The sequence below is a fragment of the Serinus canaria genome, chromosome 2 (genome assembly GCF_022539315.1).
Source record: "Serinus canaria isolate serCan28SL12 chromosome 2, serCan2020, whole genome shotgun sequence".
Classification (NCBI taxonomy): domain Eukaryota; kingdom Metazoa; phylum Chordata; class Aves; order Passeriformes; family Fringillidae; genus Serinus; species Serinus canaria.
In genome coordinates, this window is record NC_066315.1 from 1,632,690 (window position 1) to 1,656,397 (window position 23,708).

Below are 23,708 nucleotides of genomic sequence, written 5' to 3' on the forward strand. Positions count from 1 at the left end.
TCCAGACCCTGGTGCAAAACCCCGTCCCAGGTGGGTGTGGGGAGTGGCTGTGACTTGGGGACCATTTTTGGGAGGTGGGTGACAGTGTCCGCCTCATTTTGGCAGCCAGAAATGTTTTCTGGGCCACCAAGTGGCCACAGGAGTTTGCCTCCAGCAGTGGGAGAGGGAAGTTCTCAGAGTTCTTATTTGATGTAAGTTAGGAGTAAGAGAATCACAGAAACACAAAATCCACAGTCCAGAAACAGCTGAATTGGGACAATTAAATATTATCGAGTCCAAGTTTTCCCTGGGAATGCCAAGGACACCTCTTGTCCCCAAGTGTCACATCCATGTGGTTTTAAATCCATTGATACAAGGACAAGGGGAAAACAGGACTCAGATAAATGTTGGATGCAGAAGCAGGGATAAAATTGGATTTGGAGGCAGCTCCCAAGGGTTTGCTGTCCGAAAGGAAGGATGAATCCAGCTGGGACACGGTGTCCTCTGTGCTGGTATTCACACTTCCATTTGGGACAGGGGAGGTGGAAAAGGGAAGGATCTGCTCTGGACTCCAAGGTATGTCCCAAACCAGGATTAAAATTCAAATGACCTTGGTACAATGAAGTGAAAAAAACAACCGAGTGAAAAAATACCCTGAATTTGGGATAAACTTTCCTTTCAAATTCCATCTAGGGAAAAGGGAAACATTCCACTGCAAAGCCCAAAAATTTAAGGTTCAAAACCCACGAAACAAGGGGGTTTCTTATGAATATGGGGTCACTCTGGGTAGTGAGGGTGTGGAACTCCCTGATCCTGGGAGTTTTAGACACTGAAAGTTTTCCTGAGTTCAGAGGGAAGCTAAAAAAAAAAAAAACAACAAAATAACAAACCAACAAAAAAAACCACAAGAAACCAAAAAAACAAACAAAAAGCCCCCACAAAACCAAAAAAAAAACCCCAATGACACAAAAAGCCATTAAAATGTGCAGAAATGGTGTCCAATCCAGGAAATCCCAAAGGCAGGAATGGTTATAGACTGTGAGAGGATTTGATGGAAGCGTTTCCATACATTCCTTGTGCTCATTTGGGATTTGCAGCTTTAGGAAATGGGATATTGTGTCAGGCAGAGGCTTGGGCTGAGCCATTCCACTGGTTTTTGGTCCTAAATCCCCCAAAATTCCAGACTTTGCAGAAAGATCTTCCCCCAGCAGTGGCTTGAGTCTGGCTCACCTGCAGCTCACATTTACAACCCGACAAGTGTCAGACAGGGATTTTCTAACTCCAGTGGGAGGAGTTGCTCAGGCAGGGAGCAACAAAAAGGCAAATTTTGGGAAGAATCGGAACCTCTTCTCCCTCTTCCCCTCTCTCTCAGCACCAACCCAGGGTGTTTGGTTGCTAGGCTGGGTGTCAGCTTTTCCAGAGTTTGGGTCTCAGGTTTATCAGAGATTTAAGTGTTCCTCCACATCCCACATTGGGGAATCTCCAGGTAATTCCCCACCTTGGATTCTTGCCAGCCCACACCTCCAATTCTTTTCCAGAGGATGATCAAACATTGAGGAATCTCAATCCTGTGACTGTTGTCCAGATAATTTTTTTTTTTGAAGGAGGAAAAAAAACACTCAAAAAAGGATCACAGCCCCTTTTGTCCCAAAACCTGGAAGTTGGTGCACTAAATCTGGGATTGGACATTCCTTTCTCTCCTGTCAGCTGCAGGGATGGGAGGGATGGTGCAGACATCATAAACCAGCACTGGAAAATAATTCTGGAATTGATTCTCCTTTTCTCCATGGGGAGATCTCCTTCAAAGCCAAAATAAAATCACCTTCCCAAAGTCCTTCTGGCCTGAGGGTGAAGGAGGGAAGGTTGAGCTGGGATATTGGGAAGGAATTCTTGGCTGTGAGGGTGGTGAGACCCTTGAAATCCCTGACATTCCATTGGTATCCATTCAAGGGGAGAAAAAAAATTAAAAAGGGAAGTGGGTCAAGAGAAAAAAAAATTAAAATCTGTTCCCTGAGCCCTTCTGGGCCACAGAGAATGAAATGAAGGGGTCCTCATTAATCCATGTGGGACGGGGACTGTGCCCAGGATGATCCTGCCTGTTAAGCCTGGTTTAAAGCCCAGATGGAGACCTTGCTTTGGGAGAGAAGGAATAGGAACTCCCACCCTCGTGCCAGGCTGAGTTTAAGCACAGTTTAAAGCCCAGATGGAGACCTTGCTTTGGGAGAGAAGGAATAGGAACTCCCACCCTCATGCCAGGCCAAGTTTAAGCCTGGTTTAAAGCCCAGATGGAGACCTTGTTTTGGGAAAGAAGGAATAGGAACTCTTACCCTCGTGCCAGGCTGAGTTTAAGCCTGGTTTAAAGCCCAGACAGAGACCTTGTTTTGGGAAAGAAGGAATAGGAACTCTTACCCTCATGCCAGGCCGAGTTTAAGCCTGGTTTAAAGCCCAGACGGAGACCTTGCTTTGGGAGAGAAGGAATAGGAACTCCCACCCTCATGCCAGGCCAAGTTTAAGCCTGGTTTAAAGCCCAGATGGAGACCTTGTTTTGGGAAAGAAGGAATAGGAACTCTTACCCTTGTGCCAGGCCGAGTTTAAGCCTGGTTTAAAGCCCAGACAGAGACCTTGTTTTGGGAAAGAAGGAATAGGACCTCTTACCCTTGTGCTAGGCTGAGTTTAAGCCCAATTTAAAGCCCAGATGGAGACCTTGCTTTGGCAGAGGAGGAATAGGAACAACGGTAGGAGCTCCTCCCCTTGTGTTAGGCTGAGCTTTTTGGTGGTGTTAGTCCTGGCTGGCCATGAACCTGACTTACTCAAGGTGTCAAAGAACACCAGGGAGCCAGGACGGGTGAGAGGAGCTGGGTTCAGCCCCTTTGGGATTGTTTTCCTCTCTCTCCTCAATTTTTAGGAGTTTTGGGAATGATGTGTTCACGTGTTTTACCACAGCTAAGCTCAGCTTAGCAGCTCTGAGGAGCAAATAACGCTGCCAGCTCAAGGTCAGTCTTCAAGGAAAGGATTCTCTGGGATGAGTCAGGGATGCCCTGAACTTCCAGCACATAAAAAAAGGATTCTCCTCACCACGGGAGCTGCTGTTGGGCCTCTCCTCCCTCTTTTTGTGGGTACAGCTGTTAAACAGCTGCCCGTGGCTCCCTGGACGTGGCCACGCATTCCAAGTTGCATCTCCTTCCGAAATATTCTGAGGATGGAAGGTTCTGATGGAATTCCATAAACTGAAGCAGTAAATAGGACTTGCTGTGATATTCTGTGTAATTTTATCCCAGACGAGGAGAGAGACAAGTGGTGCTGTTTGTCCAGCAGAAGGAGCTGCAGACTGTCCCAAGGTCATCTCCTGCTCCTCCAGGAAACCAGCTCCTCCAGGGGCTGGAATTTCCCAATCCTGCTCCATCAGCTCATCCAGCAGCACTGGGAGAGCTCCTCCAGGGGCTGGAATTTCCCATTCCTGCTCCATCAGCTCATCCAGCAGCACTGGGAGAGCTCCTCCAGGAGCTGGAATTTCCCAGTCCTGCTCCATCAGCTCATCCAGCAGCACTGGGAGAGATCCTCCAGGGGCTGGAATTTCCCATTCCTGCTCCATCAGCTCATCCAGCAGCACTGGGGGAGCTCCTCCAGGAGCTGGAATTTCCCATTCCTGCTCCATCAGCTCATCCAGCAGCACTGGGAGAGCTCCCCAGGGCTGGAATTTCCCTTCCTGCCATCAGCTCATCCAGCAGCATGGGAGCTCCTCAGGACTGGAATTTCCCAGTCCTGCTCCATCAGCTCATCCAGCAGCACTGGGGGAGCTCCTCCAGGTGCTGGAATTTCCCATTCCTGCTCCATCAGCTCATCCAGCAGCACTGGGGGAGCTCCTCCAGGTGCTGGAATTTCCCATTCCTGCTCCCTGGTCAGCCCTGGAACAGCTTTGAGATCCATTGGGTTGTTGCTGTCAAAGAGGGATGTTCACTTTTGGGAAAAATGTGTCACTTGCTCCTTGCTCAGATCCCCAGGTCCTGGCAGATGGGGATGGAAATGAAAGAGGAAAAGAGGATTGAGGCCAGCAGCTTCCAAGGATGTGAAAAGGTTGGAAATGGTAGAATCATGGAATGGTTTGGGTTGGAAGGGACCTTAAAGTTCACCCAGTTCCACCCCAGCATGGGCAGGGACACCTTCCCCTATCCCAGGTTGCTCCTAATCCCATCCAACCTGGCCTCCGTGAAGAAAAAGGAATAATTTTGGGATTCCACCTTTAGATTCCTGATTAAAATGCTGTTTCTGGCATGTGACCAGATTTTATTGTTCCTGCCAACACGGAGCCCTGCTCCTGCAGATAATTTCTCCTCGTCGTTCAAAACCATTGTTTTCCCAAATTAAAATAATAAAACAACTAAAAAAAATAATAAAGTTTCCCATCTCCCTAATACTCCACAGGCACGAATTCCCTTAATTTGTTCCCACTGGGATCCTATTCCAGCATCCTTTAAACAAATATTTTGCCTCGGGCTGGGGGCGAGTCACAAATCTGCCTTTACAAGGTCTCAGCTGCCCCAGGTTCTGTTTTATGGTGCTGAAGTGAAAACTGAAGCCCCAAACACATGGATTGGCCATTCCAATGGCGTAGGAATTACCATTCCCCAAGGAGCAAATACTTCAGCTGGGATTTCTGCCAGAGGGAAATTTCAGGAGCCCTCTGGAGTAAATTGAAAGGGAATAAATTCAATTATTGGGTACCTGTGACTTTAGGAGGCACAAGCTGCTGTTCCAGGCTCGGTGTGGAAATAAAGACAGGGAGTGAACTTTTGGGGCAGCTCTCCCAGAAATGTGGCCGCCTAAATCTTTGCATGTTCCCACTGGATCTTCTATGAGAGTTGTGAAATCCAAAGGGAAATGCCAGGTGTTTTTTCCGCTCGCTCCAGTCTCGGAGTGTGAATGAAAAATCTGAATGGAAAAATCTCAAATCGTGGAATGGTTTGGGCTGGAGATAAAAATTGAACGGTTTGGGCTGGAGATAAAAATTGAACGGTTTGGGCTGGAGATAAAAGTAATCTGACCTATTTCATCCTCCCTGATTTCTCTGGAATATTGTCAGTGCCGGCTCCAAACTTCAGGATTTGGAGCATAATCTCTGCAGCCTCAGAGCATTTATTGATTTTCCAAGGATTTTTCTAGGAAGCCCGGGGGTGTAGGGATGAAAGGTCATGGAAGGAGACAGATATGTGGGGAAAAAAGCAAATTTGGGATGACCTTTGCTCATCTGGACTGGATTTTACTGGAAAAAAGGGCTGATTTCAAGATGATGTCCAGAATATAAAACATGGAATACGTTTTCCTATCATTTTTCATCCTGTTTTAATAAAAATGTCTGTTGTTAAATCAATTTGCATAGTAATTACTTTGATAATTATAGAAATTAGGACATTGGTGTTTTGTTCCAGATGGACTTTGACAAAATAATTCAATTCTCTGATTTTAAACTCTGATAGAATAGGAAAATTGAAAGGAATAGTGAAAATTTAATATTCATGGAATAATGCTCAGCTGGGGGGGCAGCTGCCTTTCCTAAATCCATGGAGAACTCTCAGTTTTTGATTTGGGAACGGTGGAGCTCCAAACCAAAGCCAGACAGAGCAGAACAGTGGGAATTCTCTCACTGGAGAAGTGGATCCAGGGGGATTTTCAGAGCTCTCTGACTCGGGAAGAAGTGGAGGCAAACCTGGCCTTCAATCCTTGACCTTGGAGACCTGGTGGGAGGAATTTGTGCTGGAAAGAAGGAAGGAGGCTTGGAAAAACTTAGGATATAAGACAGTCCTAAGTAAAGGATATTCCAGCTCCTCTGTCATTCCTAACAAGGCTGGAGAGGGAGGAAGAAAGCACGGCAGGAATCAGCACACATAATCCATGGGAAATTCCCCACCCACTGCAAAGATAACACAATTCCCACCGTGTGGGAAACAATAGCCCATTGTTATCCCACGTGTATCCTTATTTCTCCCTGTGCCCTGAGCCCTCACGCCCTCATCTGTGGTTATTCCAACAGCGAGGAAAGAAGAACACCGGGAGAGATTCCTGAATAATTTTGGGAAGTTGATGCCTTGTGCAGGCTGGCCTAAGCAGAGGCTGGACAGAGCTAAAGGATAAAGCAGGGATTGATTCCAAGGATCTCCTCCATGGATGCACCTTGGGCAGCAGCAGAGCCCAGCCAGGGCTGCACCCAAGATGACCCAAAATGGCCCCAAAATGCACCAGCGCTCCCGGGGTCTCTCCCTGGGATCAGCTCTGCTCCATTCCCACCTTGCAGTTCATTGTCCCAGCCCAGCTTTAGCCCAGGCACTCCCACCCTGCTTGTTTTTCTCTCTCCAGCCCACGGGGTTTGTGCTCCTGGCCTGAGATTTGGCTCATTTGTCCTTGGTGCCCAGCTGGAGCAGGAATTGTTTTGTCTCCCTGCTCTGGGCACAGAGCTCACCATGCCCTGATGGGAAGCTCAGCCCCACACACTAAAGCAGCACAGAACCTAAAAATATGAAATCTAAACCTGAGGGATCACAGTTAAGATTCCTCAGCTGCATGGCAGGGTCCTTCTCCAAACAGGGATGTTTGGCCCCCATGGAATGGTTGAGGGGAACAACATTCCATGATCCCTGAGGACACCACACTAATCTGGAGCCTCTTCTCCACTGTTTGCACAGAACAACTTACAAGGAAAACAAAAGTTCATTTTGCCATGATTTTTCCCCAAATTTCGGCCCGAAGAATGAGAATTCTTGGGGATCATTCCTTTAGACACCTTGATCTCCAAAGCTCTCCCAGTCCAAGGATTTCCAAGCTATGGAGTCAGGATGAATTCCCAGAGGATAGGATGAGTAAAATTTCTTTTATATGGCTGCACTTCCCAATTTTTACTGCATGAAACAGAGATCCCAGAAGTTCAAGAATCTCCAGGAAATGTGAGTTCACAATCTGAAACCTTTCCAGAAGACTGGAACAGAGCAGGGCTAAATCCATCTCTCATTCCCACTGCTTTCTTTGGAATCCTGGTGTAGCATCCCAGATCCTGTAAAACCAAAACTCCTGAGATCCATTTCCTTGGGGAACTTCTTGGGATCCATTCCCATGGGGAATGAGTCAAGGAAGGGGGGGTGTAACTTGGAAAACACAAGGAATGTTCAGCTTGGAGAAAGGAGAAGAAAACCATTGAAACATGGGAAAAGCAAACTATTTCCAAGGAACACTCCCAGGACCATCTCTAGTTTAGTTTTAATTCTAATTAAAACGGGAGAATGGGCAGAGAGATGGGAAGAAAGATTAAAAAAAAAAAAAGAGGAATGTTGTTGACATCAATTTTCCAGCTTGGTGCTGACCAGGGGAAGAAAAAAATCCCCCACCCAACTCCTTTTCCTGATTAATAAAAATGGGATGTAAATTTCATGTTGTCCCAACTCCTAAACACTTCCCGAGCCACATCTGGCTCCACGAGCTCCTTCCAGCCTGTTTATATTCCCGAGGAGAACATTTTTTCCAGCCCTGTCAACAATTACTGTTCCCCCTCTGAGGAGGGCAGGAGTTGTCCCTCACTAATGGGTGATTAAAAAAGGCTTTGGCTTTGAAGTGCCTCCGTTGTTTGTTGGTGCATGGAATGAGGATAAACACGGAGAAAACCTGGAGCACAGCACGTGGGAAGAGGTGCATGGAAAAAGGATGGAATCAAGCAAGGGATGGGTTGGAGCCCTGGCTGTGAGAATTCCGGATTTCTGTGCTGCCAGGCACTGACCCCCAGGAGAACACTGCACTGACCTGAGGGCCTGGAGAAGCTTCCAGAATGGAATGGCAGAACTGGGATTGTGGGTGTGGAGTTGGGATAGAAGTGTGTGATATCCCAGGGTGGGAAACTCAGAGTTTGAGGGTTTGGAATGCAGTGATGGATATAAAGCAAGGTGGGGGTTTTGGGGTGGAGGTTGGTCCTTCTTCTCCTTCTCCTTCTCCTTCTCCTTCTCCTTCTCCTTCTCCTTCTCCTTCTCCTTCTCCTTCTCCTTCTCCTTCTCCTTCTCCTTCTCCTTCTCTTCTCCTTCTCCTTCTCCTTCTCCTTCTCCTTCTCCTTCTCCTTCTCCTTCTCCTTCTCCTTCTCCTTCTCCTCTCCTTCTCCTTCTCCTTCTCCTCCATGGGTTTGGGTGGTTTTGTGTCATTGGATAAAAAGTCCCCATTGCAGCCATGGGTGTTGGTTATTGGGTTAAAAGTGAAAATAATTGAGGTGTCATTTCTGAATTGGGCAGTTGATCCTTCAAAGGCCTTGGAGAGAGAGAGCTGGGGCTCCATTTTCAGTTTGTGAGAGTGAAATGCTGCAGAGCTCAGGGTTTGTGAGGCTGTGACAGAGATAAGAGCTGATAAACATCTGAGTCCAACACGAAATTCCATCTCACACATTTAATCCTGACCCTGGCAGAAAACAAAGCAAAGACTCTGCAGGGATGGATGCACAGCTCACCTGGAGGGGCCCTGGTGGCTCCTGGGAACACAGAGGGAGCAGCAGGAACACGTCAGAGCCTTGGGTTTGGAGATTTTGGCCCCTCTTGGATGTCAGGGTTTGTTGAAGCGTTTCATGGGCTCTCCTTGAACTGTCTGAATTCCCAAGGGATGGAGACAGGATAAGAACAAATCCCCACCAAGCCCCTGAGGCCCAAACTGCAGCAGAGTCCTCAGAAATGAGGGAAAATCAGGCACATTCCTCCCCTGGGCAGCTCCAGAGGCAGCCCAGGCCCTGCCCAAGCTCCTGCAGCTCCATGGGGCAGCAGGCAGCTCCAGGGTCTGGTTGTTCCCCTGCTCTGTTCTGCCTTCTGTGCATTTTACATCAAGAGCAGGGCAAGGCAGCACCCAGAAATCGAGATTAAATTTATTCCTTTCTTGTCTTTAGTAGTGGCTCCAAGGAATTCTGATTTGCTGCAATTTTCTCCTTGTTTCCACCCAAATTTTCTCCTTCTTTCTCCCCAGATATTCTGTGCACACCACAGTTATTCCTCAGAGCAAACCTCAAATCAGTTGCAGGTTATTAAAAAAATTTCCCTATCCTGCCTTTTGTGTATTTTACATTAAGAGCAAGGCAAGAGCTATCCAGAAATCAAGATTAAATTTATTTCTTTCTTACCCTTGGTAGTCGCTCCAAGAAATTCTGATTTGCTGCAATTTTCTCCTCATTCCCCCCTAAATTTTCTTTCCACACCACAGTTATTCCCCAGAACAAACCTAAATTCAGCTGCAGGTTATTCAGAAAGTTTCTCTATCCTGCCTTTTGTGCACCTTGTGCATTTTACATCAAGAGCAAGGCAAGATCTCATCCAGAAATCAAGATGAAATCTATTCCTTTCTTATCCTTAGTTGTGGCTCAAAAAAGTCTGATTTTCTGCAATTTTCTCCTTCTTTCTCCCCAAATTACCTGCGCACATCACAGTTATTTCCAAGAACAAACCTAAAATCAATTGCAGGTTAATAAAAATATTTCTCTATCCTGCCTTTTGTGTATTTTACATCAAGAGCAAGGCAAGATCTCATCCAGAAATCAAGATTAAATTTATTCCTTTCTTATCCTTGGTAGTGGCTCCAAGAAATTCTGATTTGCTTCAGTTTTCTCCTCCTTTCTCCCCAGATTTTCTGAGCACACCACGGTTATTCCTCAGAACAAGCCTAAAACCACATGCAGGTAATTCTGATTTTTAGATGAACACAAAGACCAGCCAAGGGCATTGCAAAGCAGACAGGGAGTGTTTATTCAGGTGAAATATCCTGGTTTTCACACCAATCCTGGATGAGCTGTGAGTTCTCAGGGCTTTGCAATATCCCTAAATCCCCGGGTGGGAAGACATTGTCATTTTTTCTGTGGAGAAGAAGAGGCACCTGTGGCCCAGCAGGATGTTAACGATGAGTTTCTATTTTCTGCAGAGCATCCAGGCAAGGAGAAGTTCATTAATGCCATCTCCATCCTGTTCCCACCTCGGGGTAGCCAAGCAACCCTGGCATCCCTGGGATATATTTGGAGGAGGCAGGAGCACGGATGTTCTCCCTCCGGGAAATGATATTGTGCTGATAACTCCGTGTTTGCTTACCTGCCTCCTGCTCCATCCACCCCCCACCTCCTCTCCCACCCCCACGTGTCCCACGGTGATTAATGATTTTCCAGGGCTCCGTTTTTAGCTGTTGTTGGCTCTGTTAATTAAACAGGAGCAAGGTTTGGCCCGGAGGCTCACACTGGCGGCGTTTGCGTCACTCAGCTCTTGGTTCTGCGGCTCCTTTGGTTCGTTTTTGTTTCTGGGTTTAAATTGTTTTTCTCCTGTTTTTCTCACATTTGGTTTGTTCCAAATGTGTGACAGAGAATGAAAGCTTTGGTGAACGGGGCAAGTCTGGAGAAGAGAAGGCTCAGAAGGCTCCAGGGAGAGCTCAGAGGCCCTTTCAGGGCCCACAGGGACTCCAGGAGAGCTGGAGAGGGACTGGAAACGAGGGATGGAGGGACAGGACACAGGGAATGGCTTTGAGCTGAAAGAGGGAAGGTTTTGATGGGATGTTGAGAGGGAATTCCTGGCTGGGAGGGTGGGGAGGGCTGGGATGGAATTCCCAGAGCAGCTGTGGCTGCCCCTGGATCCCTGGCAGTGTCCAAGGCCAGGCTGGATGCAGAGTGGAGCACCTGAGATAGTGGAAGGTGTCCCTGGCCATGGCAGGGGTGGAATGAGATGGGATTTAATCCCTTTCCAACCCAAACCATTCCATGATGATTCTGTGATTTGAAGTCAGCATTCCTTTAAAACCTGCTCCCTTTGGAAACATCTTTTAGGTTCCAAATCTGTTTTAGGTTCCTCCAAACAGAAGAGACTCCTTCTCCCAAAACCCCTGGCCGGACCTGTTATGATCCATAATTTCTTTTATTTCTGCAGCCCAAAATCCTCCTCATTCAGCAGCCACAGCAAAATAAATCAGATTTTTTATTTTTTTACTCAGCACTGAAGATGTTGAGCTCCCACAGCTCTTGAATTTAAGTGGTTTTAGTGTCTCTAAGCCCCTCTCTCCTCCCTGTGATCTTCTGATCCCTCACAACCCCCGGGAGCAAATGGTCTCAGGCAAATCCTGGAGCTTTTCCAGGTTTCTTTGCTCCCAGTCTGAGCAGCAGCCAGGACAGCTGGATCCTGCTTCTCCCCTCGGAGCAGGAGTTGATTCTGCACTTTTGAAGCCAATTCACAGCTTTGGATTAAGAGGAGTTTGTTTATCACTTCTAGGACAGAATAAACTCATCCCTTTATCCTGGGGTTGATCCTATTGACCCTGGAGTTTGTGCAAGGAGTGCTTGAACAGATCAGAGTTTAATCCAAGGTGGAACTGCCTCAGAATATGGGGAATTCCTCATGTCTGTCTGTCTAGTTTGTGTGTCGAGTTTTTACACCATCTTCATTTAGCACGGAGCTAAAATATCCTTGGAAAATCCCATTTTTTCTCCCTAGAGTACACTCCCAGCAGGTGAAATAAAGGAGGGAAATTCTCCTTTACAAGCTGAGCATCTGGAGGAGTTTCCAGCCCTTTTTATCCCACATGTGAGGCAGGGAGGGAAAAAAAGGCCTTGGAAAAGAGGACAGATCCCTTTAAAATGTGAGTTTTACCCTTAGCCACCTCATTCCTGAAAATCCTTGGCTGCAGCCAGATGAGAAATCAGGAGACAGGGAAGAAACTGATGGAATTTGCCTTCTTGGGATTCCACAGAACACATCCCTCTAATTGGCAGAGATAGGAATTAAGGTATCATTTAACGAGGTCAAATGGGCTGGGGTGGATTTTCCACCTTATCTGGCCTGGAATCTTATCCAGGCTGATTTTAGCAAGGAGCAGGAATTAGGGAACATAATGGGATTATCTTGTCTAGACCAAAGCTGTCAGAGAGCAGGGAAGATGCATGGGAGGGGAGGAGGGATGGGATAAAGAAAGTTCAATATTCCATCATCCAAAGTCACTGCTGGAATTCGGGGCTTTGGGTCAAAACACCCCTGGGACAACTGAGAGCCTGTTCCTGACTTTGGAGTCTGGATCCACAAGGAAAAATTATTCTCATTTTATGCCTCGTCCTCCGCCTTTGATTCTTCTGGGGATTGATTTCCTCTTTTCATTCCTGTGTTGTCCCAGGGTTGTTCTCTTGGTTTTCCTGGTACCAGGCAGAGTTAAAACAGGGTCTGACTGTAGGAGTTTGTTTCTCTCCCTGTCCCTCTCCACATCCTACAGCCTGGAGTAACATTCCTTTGGAGTAACATTCCCTTGGAGTAACATTCCCTTGGAGTAACAGTCCCTTGGAGTAACAGTCCCTTGGAGTAACATTCCCCTGGAATAACATTCCCTTGGAGTAACATTTCCCTGGAGTAACATTCCCTTGGAGTAACATTTCCCTGGAGTAACATTCCCTTGGAGTAACATTCCCTTGGAGTAACTTTTCCCTGGTGTAACATTTCCCTGGAGTAACATTCCCTTGGAGTAACATTCCCTTGGAGTAACTTTTCCCTGGTGTAACATTTCCCTGGAGTAACAGTCCCTTGGAGTAATATTCCCCTGGAGTAACTTTTCCCTGGTGTAACATTTCCCTGGAGTAACAGTCCCTTGGAGTAACATTCCCCCAGAGTAACAGTCCCTTAGAGTGACATTTCCTTGGAGTAACATTCCCTTGGAGTAAGAGTCCCTTGGAGTAACATTTCCTTGGAGTAACATTTCCTTGGAGTAACATTCCCTTGGAGTAACAGCCCCTTGGAGTAACATTTCCTTGGAGTAACATTTCCTTGGAGTAACAGCCCCTTGGAGTAATTCCAGTGATGTCACAGCTCTGGGATCATCAAACTCCAAATGAGCCTTTCCCCATGGATTAGATCAGAATCATTTTAATTTTAAGGACACTCCCTGGAATTTGGAGGGAACACCCTGACCACCAAGCTCCCCTCAAGGCATCTTCCACACACGATCCATCCCCAAACCCAGAATGCTCTTGTCTAGTTACCAAAATATTTGGATTTTCCATCCTGTTCCTCTTATCACAACCTCGTCCTCCTTTCCAACTCCATTTTTTCCATTAGATTTTTCCATTAGATTTTTCCAGAAATTAGTGTAGGACTTTGGAAACCCCTTTTGTTCCTTGAAGTTCCACCACAACATTTTCTCCTGCTGCTTTTCCTTGGCCAGGCTCAATAAACCAAAGCTCCATGAGGGGTTTTTTTTTGGGGAAGAGAAGGTCTCCAAACCTACATTCCTAAATCATCTGGGTTTTTCCCCAGTTCCAAACCCATGATTTGCCATTGATCCCGAAAGGAAAAGACTCTTCCCAGCACCCACAGGGCTCCTAAAAAATAATGATTTTTCCTGGCCCAAGGACTCATTTCCAGTGGATTCTCCTGGATTACAGATCAGATGAGTTGGCCAAGGTCATCCTGGGAACACTGGCAAGGTGATGTTGTTTTTTGGGGATTTTTGAGGGGATGGTTTGAGGTTTTGGGTTTGGTTTTGATTTTGTTTGGGTTTTTTTCCCCCTCCAGTGTCTTACGTATTTTGATGGCTCATCAGCACCGTGCTCAGAGCCATCCAGAATTTCCAGAAGAAATCAAATTACCCCAACCCAGGATATTTTCCCTGAGAATTAAATTTTGTAGGAAAGAGGGAATAATCAGAGTCCCACTTGCTCTTCCTTAAGTCTCTGCAAACCTGGTCCTAAAATTCCACAGGGAATACTCAGAGCCCCAGAGGTTGTTCTTTAAGTCTCTCTTCAAACCTGGTCCTAAAATTCCATAGGGAAGAGGGAATTCTCAGAGCCCCAGCTGCTTTTCTTTAAAGCTCTCTGCAAACCATTCACTGGATATAAAAGCAAGAAAATTGGGATTTTTCCTTCTTTTTTTTTTCCATAACAGACTAAACTTGAGCCTGCCCTGGGAGCAAGGAGTCAAACACAGGTTCCTGTTTTTGTTCCTGAATCTGACCCTTTTTATGGAGAAAATTCCCCCTTTCCAGCTGATCCCGAGCTCCCAGCTGACCGGACCTCTCCCTCCTGTACATCTGCACGGAGGGAAATGACAAAATATTCCAATTTCTCCCAAATGTCAACTTAAAAAAACACCCAAATAGGAAACAGCTGCCCCGGGGCAGCTTGGGAGATGTAAATTTAATTCTTGGAGCTGTCTCCACATCCCTCACTGCCACTTCCATGGTCCTGCTTTCACTGGAGAACACCTGGGAGCTGCTGGCAAGAGGCTGCTGGGGTGGGTGGGTGACTCCCAGTTGAAAACAAGCCATGAAAAAGCCTCTTCAGTCCCAGGAAAAAAGGTAAACATGGAAGGAGGCACTCCCTGGAGCTGAATCAGACCCTGCCAACTTTATTCCGTTTGGTGTTCGCCCATGGAAGGTCTGAGCCGTTATCTTTGGAAAGAGGAGGAGCTCCAAAACATCTCCTGCAGCTCCTGGTGGCCCTGCTGTTCCATCTTCCCACTCCAAAACAGGAAGAGCAGATTAGGGCTGGATAAATCCAAGTGTTCTCCTAAAAGAGACTCCCACTTTCCTTCCTGTTGTATTCCATCCTCAATTTGTTTTCTTTCCATTCCTTCCCTTTCCCATTACACATTCCCTCATGGATCAGAGGCAGAACTTGCTGGTGGAAAGAAATTCGAGTTCAGCTCAACTTCTCTGGGGTTTTCATTCCCAAGAATTCAGAGCTGGATGAACTTTTCAATGATTAATGCCTCAGATGGAAATTGAGGACCCTGATAAAGTGTCCAAGGCCAGGTTGGATGGGGCTTGGAGCAGCCTGGGACAGTGGGAGGTGTCCCTGCCATGGCAGGGGTGGGAATGAGATGAGCTTTAAGGTGCCTTCCAACCCAAACCGATCCCTGGGATTCCGGGATTCTTGGATTCTGGGATATAAGACCTGCCCTAAAATGTCCTGAGTCATGGAATTGTTTTGTTTCAATCCTACTGATGGGTTTCAAAGAAGGAAGTGGCACGGAATGATGTTAAAGACATAAAAATTTAAAGAAGAACAAAAATAGGGATGGAAATGAAATATCAATAGGATTTGAGATACAAAAACAGAGGAGGGGTGCCCAAATCATGGAATCACAGAATCCCAGGATGGTTTGGGTTGGAAGGGACCTGACGGTTCATTAATTCCATCCCCTGCCATGGGCAGGGACACCTCCCAGTGTCCCAGGCTGCTCCAGCCTGGCCTTGGACATTCCAGGGATCCAGGGGCAGCCTCAGATGCTCTGGGAATTCCTTCCCAGCCCCTCCCCACCCTCCCAGCCTGGAATTCCCAGTTCCCAGTCTCCCATCCATCCCTGCCCTCTGGCACTAGGAGCCATTCCCTGGGTCCTGTCCCTCCATCCTTGTCCCCAGTCCCTCTCCAGCTTTTTTTGCAGGCACTAATACTCCCAGATCCCATATTCCCAGAATCCCTACTTTTCCAGAGAATCTTATCTCTCCATCTCCTTCCTTCCTCAACACACAACACACATTAAACCAGAAAAGCTCCAAGACTTGGTCACCAATAACTCCCTCAGAAATCCCACCAGGAACCAGGAATCCCGTGAGGGACAACCCTGGAGATTTATTTATTCCCAACCTACACTTCTTTCTGGAGAAGCATCTGGAAACCAGGATGCCCCACAGTGTCTCAAATAAATTGAGACACCTCCATCTCTTTTCCTAAATTACCAGAAATTGAGGGATAGGAAAGTTTTTAAAAGGAATTCTGAAAAAACCTCACCTGAGAGCAGAATTCTTATGAAAGTTTTGTAGGAAAAAACCCAAGAAAATATTAATGTACCCAGAAATTCCAAGTGAGACAATAAATTCTTGGGGTGTGAGGAAGCTGGGAATATTTACACCTGCAGGTTGTTTTAAATTCCAGCCCCAAAGGTGGAATTGGATCCCTCTGTCCCTCCCAGGTCTTCAGGTTTCACCTGGTCACCTTTTAACAAGCCCAAGGAGTTTTGTTGGAATACAGAATTTCGGTCCTCAGCAAACAAAACCACATTTAAAGGGAGGGGCAGGAAACTTCAGGCTCTGCAGGGAACCCGAAGGTGAATGATTTCATAATTGTGTTAATTATTATAATTATTTCAGCAGGTAAAATAGGGCTGCTGCACCAGGAGAAGCTGAAATCGCTCTGAAAAAAAGGAGAAGGAATTCCAAGACATGGTCCAGAGTGTGGTTGTGAGCACCAAAGCTGTGTCTGCTTCCAGGGCTTGGGAATTCTGATGATTCATCGAAAGGAAGAGATGGAAACCCAAACACCATCCCTTGATTTCACAGAAATCTGGAATGGGATGGAAGGGACCTTATAAAATCATCTCATTCCCACCTTCCACTACCCCAGGTTGCTCCAAGCCCCACCCAACCTGGCCTGGGACACTTCCAGGGATGAGGCAGCCACAGCTTCTCTGGGAATTCCATCCCAGCCCCTCCCAGCCAGGAATTCCTTTCCCAATATTCCTTCTATCCCTGGCGTCCTTCAGCTTAAAACCATTCCAGAAGTCTGTGCCGCGTTATAACCACACAGTACAGAGCATTTTTTCTGCCTTCTGGAGGTAAAAAAGGAGGAAAATTTAAAATTTTTGGAGAAAAAAGGTGAAAATACAACTTCCAGCTGATGAGGTTCACCAAGTGTTGTAAGAGACGGAGTCGGGTGCCGGGATTGGAAGGTGATTCTCATGTCCATGTCCTGTGGGAATGCAGAAAAGGACAATCCAGGTCTCCTTTTGACCTCCTCTCTGGTTCCAGCTGCACTTTCTCCACATTCCTGAATCTTCTTGTCCTTTTCCCAAAGTCTGAGCACGTCTTGGATTTTCTGGAGTTAAGCGCTTCCTCCTGTGCCATGCGAGCCGTGGGGTCTTTCCCAGGATCCTGCAGAAATCCTTTTAAAAAGAATTATTATTTAATGACTTGGAGTATTAATGGTTCTCATTGTTCTGCCCATCATTCCTTCTCATTAATTATTCACCAGGGGAGGTTAGGATTGGATATTGGGAAAAAAAATTCCTGAGGGAAAGATCTGTCAAGCGTTGGAATGGGCTTCCACCCGGGGGAGTGGTGGTGTCACCATCCTTGGAAAAGTGACAAAACCAAAACGTGCTCAAGTGGCACTTGAGGACGTGGTGGTGGTGCTGGTTGAGGGTTGGCCTTGGTGATCCTAAACACAGAAATAAACATGGAATTGAGGAATTGTTAGGGTTGGAAAAGATCTCCAAGTTCGTCAAGTCCAACCATCCCCCAGCAGCTCCGCGTTCACTAAACTCCGTCCTCAAGAGCCACATCCACACATTTTTGGAACAATTCCAGGCGTGGGGGCTCCAATCCTTCCCTTTTCACCTCTTCCAAGGCTTGACCACCTTTTCCATGAGGAGCTTTGTCCCTGATATCCAATCTAAGTTTCTCCTGGACGATGCTGTAATTTGAGGCCGACAAGATGCTGAAAGTTGAGTCCTGTGTGAAAACACGGCGCTAAATTTAACAAATACGAGCGAAAATCTTAGATCAGGCCCAAAACCCTACAGCTCCAAGAAGGAATAAAACTCCCATAAATCCAAGAAGGAATAAAACTTCCACAAATTCCCCCCCAGCTCAATGCAAACTAAATTTGCCTTATATTCCACCTAAAGACAATTTCTCCTTCCACCCACTAGATGGGAGCAAACATTAATTTATGGGATCGTGCCAGCTCTGGATATTGGATGTCTGATGCCAACGTGTGTGGTCTTGTGGCTTGGAGTTGCCTTTTTAGTGCTGTTTAATGAGGGAAATGTAGAACTTGGAGCAAATGGATTCTCGGACATCATAAAAAGTGGGGATTGGCTGAGGGCCAAGGGATCACTTCAAAAATTCCCTACAAAAAAACACCAAGGAGTGGAAACCTGGAGTGCGTTGGCCTCCAGACCAAATCAAATATTCCTGTTTGCTCACGGGGTGGTTTATTTTTAAGCCTGGACTAAGCATTTGCAAGGAAAATATTTGGGATTTGGATCTCTCCATGTTCATTCCCTGCCTTCACCTTCTGACCAGCAGGCCGAGAATAAAATTGTGTGTCATGGAAAGCTGAGCTGGGGAGGTTAAACAATTCCTAGAGTTTTATTTGGTGCAGGGATCAGCTTTCCAAGAATTGTCCATTAAGAGCAAGGAATTTTCTGTTGCAGCAGGGAGGGATATGGATATTCCTAATCACTGTTTTTTAAGGAGTTGTTGATAAATGAAAACGTCAACGTAGCAACTCCTGAGTATCCAGAAACTGCAAGAAATTCCAGCAGAGCTCCTTGTGGGATTTGTGTCCTCTGATGTTTGCACAAAGGTTTCTTCCCAAGCCAAATGCCCACTGTGGGGAGGGAATTGAAGGGCAGAGGGAGCTCAAATCCTGGGATATTTTCCTGGAATCGGGCATTCCAGCCAGTCCAGTCCCTTTAGTGGAGGGGATTCCTGGTGAATCCTGAAGGTTTGGCTCTGTAGTGAACATTTCTAGGTCTGAGTCCCTCAGTTTTTGGGAGTGCACAACAAATTACCACTCCTTTAGGCTTGGTTTTTCCTTTGGGAGTGCTGGGAAAATCCCTGTGGAATGTTTGCATTCTCCTGCCAGTTATGAGGCAGCCTAAAATGACCTAATTTAGATATAGACATTAAAATATGTAAAATTAGGGGAGATTTGTGGGAAGGAAGGAAGGAAGGAAGGAAGGAAGGAGGAAGGAAGAAGCGAAGGAAGCCGAGAAGGAAGGAAGGAAGGAAGGAAGGCAGGAACGGAAGGAATGTGACAGGATAGGGAACGGAAGGCGGAAGGATAGGTCAGGAAGGGACAGCGACCCCATACGGAAGCGAAGGAAGGAAATGCAGGAAGGCAGGAAGGAACCCCTAAGGAAGGTAAGAAGGAAGGAGGAAGGAAGGGAAGGATGCCCGCAGGAAGTTCAAGGACGTGAACTCTAAGGACGAGCAAGGCAATGCCGCAGGAAGCAGGATCGGAAGTCAGGACGGCAAGGACGTCTAGGACCGAAGGAGGAAGGAAGGACAGGAAGGAAGAAGGAAGGAAGGAAGGACGGAAGGAAGGAAGGAAGGAAGGACACGGAAGGAAGGCAAGGAAGGAAGGAAGGAAGGAAGGGAAGGACAGGAAGAAGGAAGGAAGGAAGGAAGGAAGGAAGGAAGGACAGGAAAGGAAGGACGGAAGGAAGAGGAAGGAAGGAAGGAAGGAAGGAAGGAAGGAAGGAAGGAAGGAAGGAAAGGAAGGAAGGAAGGAAGGAAGGAAGGAAGGAAGGAAGGAAGGAAGGAAGGAAGGAAGGAAGGAAGGAAGGAAGGAAGGAAGGAAGGAGTTTTTCTGGCAGTATTTTCAAACTCTCACTACTGGAGACATGAAAGAGCTTCATGGACAGAACCACCATTTCATGATCCATGTTTTCCAGGCGGTGGTGTCTGGCAGGATGGAAGAACACCAAGGAATGACACTTGAGGCAATTTGATCCCTCTCAAGAAGTTTGTAAATGGAACCCCACAGTCCTGGTTTGTTCTCTTTGCACACGAGCTCCTTGTGGATTGTCAGCATTCAACATTTCCAGCATCCAGCAGGGAATTCTGGAATGATTTAGGTTGGGAGAGACCTTAAGGATCATCCAGTACCAGCCCCCTGCCTTGGGCAGGGACACCTTCCATTATTCCAGCCTGGCCTGAAAAGTTTTTCATCAAATACTGATCCATCCCCGTCACCCTCCCTCCTCATTCCCATGTCAGCCCCAAACACATCCTAAAATTCAGGGAGTGGAGAAGGAACATTATTAACACATAAATAACAGTAAGGAATATTATTTTCTGAATATTGTTTCCTGATATATAAATCCTCTGTGTTGGTAAAATCTTGTTAGTGACACTGGTGCTTCAGCTGAGTCATCCTCAAAAAAAAAAAAATCCCACAGAGAAACCCCAATCCCAGATTTCTTTTTTATTTTAATGAGAAGAGCAAAGCAAAGGGCACCAAACATAAACCGAGGGAGTCAAACCACTTTGTTTTAATTAAAGCTGCACAAAGCCCAGAGCAGCTTTGCCCAGGCCATGGAAGTGACAGCAGAGAGTGATCATTATTCCTAAGGGAAGAGCAGCCAGGGGAGCACTGAGGGAGCTTTAATTTGTCGTGGAAAAAGCCTGTTAATTACAGCTAACGAGCTTAGAGCGGGGTCTGTTAAACAGTGGCCCCCGAGTGAAGAAGCCTCCTCCAGAATTAACCTTGTCATGAGCCCTGACAGAGGCCAGAGCAGCTCTGGGGACTCTCAGGAGGTGACGAGGTCTCCAGGCTGCTCCTTTAATTAGCCCTGGGATAGCTCCAGAGAATTTCCTGCTGCAGTTCCTGGGGGGACGGGGCAAAGGCCTCTGGGGCAGCCCCGCACGGAGGGAGGGATGTTTGTACAAAGGGCTGACCCCCAGAATCGCTGGGCTGGCCTCAGCATGGGGGTCAGGAGCCCAGAATGGCCCGTGGTCATTCCTAAGTGGGAGTGGGGGTGGGAAAAGAGTCAGGAGAGCAATGCCAGGAGTGTGGAAATGGAGTCCAGAGCATGAGGGAATTTTCTGAGGTCCCTCCCAACACGAACTGTTCCGTGATTCCATGACTGTGCCTTCTGCAGGATGCTGCAGGACCCCCATTTTCCCCATCGTCCCTCTCCAGGAATTCCCTGCTGCACCGTGGAATATCCAGACATCCCTCAACACTTCCGAAGGGGAACAGGCTCTCAGTGGGGTTTGGACCTGGGAGAACCACACAGAGACTTTGGGTTGTGTCTGTAAAAGCAGAGAAGAATAAATTTAACCCCAAAGGTTTTGATTTCTTTCCCTCTTTATTAATGTTCTCCCCACACAAATGTTCAGGGGAATCAGGAGTGGATCTCTCTAAATTCCAGAATCCTTGAATCCCAGAATGGTTTGGGTTGGAAGGGACATTAAAAATTCCCCAGATCCAAACCCTGGGGTGCGTTTAGGTTGGATATTGGGAAAAATTTCTTCATCAGAAGGGTTGTCCTGCCTGAGGGCAGTGGTGGAGTCCCCATCCCTGGAAGGATTTAACAGCCATGTGGTCGTGGCACTTGGAGATGTGGGATAGTGGTGGCCTTGGGAATGGTTGGACTCAGTGATCTTGGAGATCTCCAACTTAAAAAATCCTGAGATTCCCCGAATCTCTCACAGGTTTATGAACGTATTTTTTGATTACTTGGCAAAGCAGAGATGTATTGGTCAATCATCAACTTCCTTATCTCCACGGATCATCTGAGGTGCTCTCCTGCCAGCTCCACAGGACTGCACATCTAAGGCAAAGAGCTGAAACTTGGTGGAAATGCCCATTTTCCAATGAGGAGCCGTTGGATAAAGAATGTACACACTCCAAATTGATAAGGAAACTGATAAGGTCCCCTTTGTGCTGAAAGATCAACAAAAACCATCAGGAAAGATGGTTCTTGAACTCTGCTTGGAGAGGCTGCAGAGGATGGCACAGGTCAGGCGTTCCCTGTCCCTGGAAGTGTCCAAGGCCAGGTTGGATGAGGCTTGGAGCAGCCCAGGCTGGTGGGAGTTGTCCCAGCCCTTGGCCACAGATGGTCCTCAAGGTCACTTCCAACCCAACCATTCCAGGATTCCTTGAAGATGAGCTCCTCATCCTCTGGGAAGTGGCAGCTGCCAGGGAAAAGGATTTATATGAATTTGTTTCCCATTCCATCTGCACCATCCTGGGAATTCATCCCTTGTGCCATCCCCTCAGAATTCCAGAGTCTCTCACCTGTTGGTGGATGAACTCCTGTGCTCTCCATGCCCACTGCCCAAAGAGATTCCGGATTCTCCTTCCCCCAGAAGCTGAGAAAAGGGACAAAGGTCCTTGTCCTCATCCTGGACAGGATGCTGGGCTAAAGTGACCTTTTCCCTGATCCAGGGCAGCTTTCCCACGTTCATTAGCAGATCCAGAGGTTTTTAACAGCTGCTGCAGCTGCTCCCAGTTTTAGCTCGGGAGGATTCCAAGAATTCCTTCTGCACCTTGGGATGACGAGGTGGTTGTGATCCCAGCCAACCTTGGGATGCATTTAAACCCAATGGCACAGACAAATCCATGACTTTGCAGGAATTGTTGCCTCTGCTAAAAATTTAATTGGGTGATGCAAGTTTCGATGCAGATTCCCGCATGAGCAGAGTTGGTTTTGGGGTTTTTTTTGGCAGATCTTTACCCCAAACCCCCCCAGCTCTTGGAGCACTGGGATTATATCAGGTAATCTGTGAAGAAAAATGCATTTTAGAAGTTATTCCTACAAGGATTTGATGATGTTCCACTGCTGGAATGTGTATGTGCCTGGCTGTGGGAACTCAGCCCATCCCTCCTGATGTCCAGAGCTACCCAGAGAACCCTTGGGGGGCTCGGGGGCCTTGGAATGTTGCCAAAAGCACTTGGTGGATGGATTTTGATCCATCAGGGATGTGCCAGTGGTGTGTGAGGAGATGGAACCTGTGGGAATCACTGGGGTGTGAATGGTGAAGGGAAGACACAATTATAGGGTAAATCCCAGATTTTGGGGTTTGGGTACAGGGGGGTTGTGGAGACAAGATGGAGCAATCAGGGCGTGTCACAGGGCTCTTCTTTCTTCTTCTTGTCGTCCATCTCCTGCTGTGGTGTTGGCACTTGGGGATTGGTCTGGGGTGAGGGTGCACCTGGTGACGAGGGTGACAGGTATTGGGGATAAAAGGTAAATCTGATATCCGTAGTTTTTGTTATAAAAGATGTGCCCGCCTTGGGGGTGGTCAGAGTGCCTTTGGCTGCCCTGCTGGTCAGATCCAGGTCGGGCAGAGAAGGGACTTTGTAGGTAAGAAACAATAAACAATTCTGAAGACTGAAAAACCCAGAGTCCAGACTCATCTTTTGAGGCCCATCCTGCCAGAACCATCCTGGGTGTGTGTGGGAGCAGAGACAGACAGCCGAACTCCACACCTGGCCTGACTCCCCTGCGCTCATCCACTAAAATCTCCCCAAATCTGCTCCCTGGGATACCATTCCCAGCTTTCCTGAGCAAGGCTGAGCTGTGGGGTCCAACCTCAGCCTAACCAGGACCTTGAGGGAGCAGTAACGACGCTGCTGGCTTTGGAATGCCGGCTCAGGCTCTGCTGGGATTTTCTCCTGGCCACATCCCTGTGATCCTGAGGGGGAAATCTGGGAAAGCGTTTTGGGAGGACACCAAATGTGGGGCTGTGACACATTAAATTATCCACTTCATTCACTCTTCCATTTAAAAGCTCAGCTCCCATTTTCATGTCTTTGGGATTCTGTGGTGATCCTGTTGAATTGGGAATTCCCAAGAGCCCTTTTAAAGGCTTTCCTTGCCTCCATAAACCCACAGCTGTTTTGGCTGGAAGTCTCCTGCTCTTGGCATGGGATTCAGTTCCCAGCTTGCCACCTCTGGAGTCTGAACATGCCCAGCTTTGCGGGCCCTGCTGCTGGAGTGAGGGATTTTCTTTTTCCCAGCTGTTTTTTCATGGAGCAGCCCAGCATTCCCTTAACTCTTTTTCTGTTCCTCCTTCCCACAAAACCCTGACCTCCCCAGTAACTGACGTCCCCAATCCCTTTAGGATCGGCTGTGCTGCTGTTGCCCTGTTGACAATTCCCTCTCCCAGTTAATTCCAGCAGCTTCCACCATTCCCAGCTGGTTTCAAGCTCCAGGTGCTGGGTTATGTCACCAGGAAAGCCCATCAGTCGTAAGGAAAAC

At 47.3% G+C, this 23,708-nt stretch overlaps 1 long non-coding RNA gene across 1 annotated transcript; it reads left to right on the forward strand.

Annotated features, from left to right (window-relative positions):
* The first annotated feature begins 10,190 nt into the window (after window positions 1-10,190).
* Window positions 10,191-20,726, forward strand: LOC108961450 (uncharacterized). The gene is made up of 3 exons (XR_001989753.3): window positions 10,191-10,249; window positions 19,392-19,488; window positions 20,601-20,726. It is a non-coding gene; the product is annotated as an uncharacterized LOC108961450 (long non-coding RNA).
* The last annotated feature ends 2,982 nt before the right edge of the window (window positions 20,727-23,708 follow it).